Below are 1,829 nucleotides of genomic sequence, written 5' to 3'. Positions count from 1 at the left end.
TGCCCCTTCCTCCTTCCCCTGTCCTCCTTTTCTGAATCGTATTAAATGGTTCATTACAGTTGGTCCTATCATGTTAGAAGACAGTGACGGCTGGGACCTGCCAAGAACAGAATCCATCTGGGGCCAAATACCCTCTGTCTGGGTTAATCCCCTTGGTGGTTGCATATAAAACACGGGGAAGTATGCTGTGAAGATTAGCCATGCCTCATATATTGGATTCTGAACACCAGGATGCGTGGGGGCCTGCAGCCCTCATCATCCCGTCACTTTCTCCTTTTAATGAAAACTGAAACCCAGCTCCAGCCAGAGGGCGGTGGGGGTGAACAAATGTGTAGGCAAAGAAAATAGGAATGTTTAGGAAGGCTAGATCCTCCCCCCAATCTGATCTAAACCGAGGCTCTCCCTCCCTCTGGCACACAGACTGCAGGAGGGACGGGAGGGGATGGGGAGGGCTCATGGGTAGGAATTAAGTGTGGCTCTGTCTGTTTCTGGCTTCTCTGTAAATACTGTGACACCTCCGAATGGAGGAACAGCTGAGATAAGTGACTGCTAATCCCCCAGTGCCGGGGAGGAGGCCGGGCCGCTCCCTTCCAGATCCCAGCAGATGGTGGATGAAACAGACTTCCCCCGAGGCAAGGGCAGTGGGAACTGTCCCACCTTCTGTTCCTTCGGTTTGCCCTGCACGTCTCCCTCACGGCCAGTCCATGCCGAGAAGGGCCTCGCTGGCCCTCGAAAGCCCTGGGGACCCGCCCCAGCTCTGCCATCCCACTGGGATCTACAAGGTCAGCCAACCTGGCCTCCAGCCAGCACTGGCAGCTTGTGCAGCATCCAGCAAAGCTCTGTGGGCTTCGGAGAGAACAGCCGAGCAGTGCGGCTAAGTTTTTCACTCTGCAGAGAAACGTACCTGGGGGAAAAGGGTTAGGGCTCATTGAAAATGCAGATTCAATCTTCCAGGGTGGAACCCAGGAATCGGAATTTCTATTAGGCGGTCTAGGTAATTTGGCTGGAGGCAGTTTTAGCATCACATTCTGAGAAATAGCAGACCAAGTGTATGTGAAGGTAGTTTTGGTGGTGGTTGGGAACAGGGCTTAAAGCCAGGTGCCTGAGTTTGAATTGTCACTCTACCATTTGCTCACCTGTGTGACCTCGGACAAAAAAGGCTCAGTGGTTCCCCAACTCACAGGATAGAAACCAGTCTTTCTCAAACTGCAGGAAGCACAGTTTAGTCATAATTAGCAATAAAAAAAATAACATTGGGACTGATGTGAATGCCCTGAGCACTTTTGAACTGTGTATTTCTAAATGGTTAAGAGAGTAAATGTGATATTATGCATATTTTACCATAATAAAAAAAAATCTAGAATGCACCAAAGAGGAGATGTCACTTTTTTTTTCTTTGTTTTGTAATTTTTTTTGGTTTTGAGATGTCATTTTTATATGCTTAAAAAGCCAATCTCAATTTTCAAATTAAGTGGATCCATAAAAAGTTGTTTAAATAAAAGTCAGTCACGAAATCTTACTTTCCTGTTGCTTTACATTTTAAAATATATAAAATAAGGTTCAAAGTTTTTAAAATGTGGAACTCAAGGCCGGGCTTGGTGGCTCATGCCTGTAATCCCAGCACTTTGGGAAACTGAGGCTGGCAGATCACTTGAGCCCAGGAGCTTGAGACCAGTCTAGGCAACACAGTGAAACCCCGTCACTTCAACAAATACAAAAATTAGTTGGGTGTGTTGGCGTGTACCTGTAGTCCCAGCTGTTTGGGAGGCTGAGGTGGGAGGATCAGCTAAGGTGGGAGGATCACCTGAGCCTGGGAGGTCGAGGCTGCA

The sequence above is a fragment of the Mandrillus leucophaeus genome, unplaced genomic scaffold (assembly GCF_000951045.1).
Source record: "Mandrillus leucophaeus isolate KB7577 unplaced genomic scaffold, Mleu.le_1.0 Scaffold417, whole genome shotgun sequence".
NCBI lineage: Eukaryota > Metazoa > Chordata > Mammalia > Primates > Cercopithecidae > Mandrillus > Mandrillus leucophaeus.
This window is presented reverse-complemented; position numbering follows the sequence as displayed.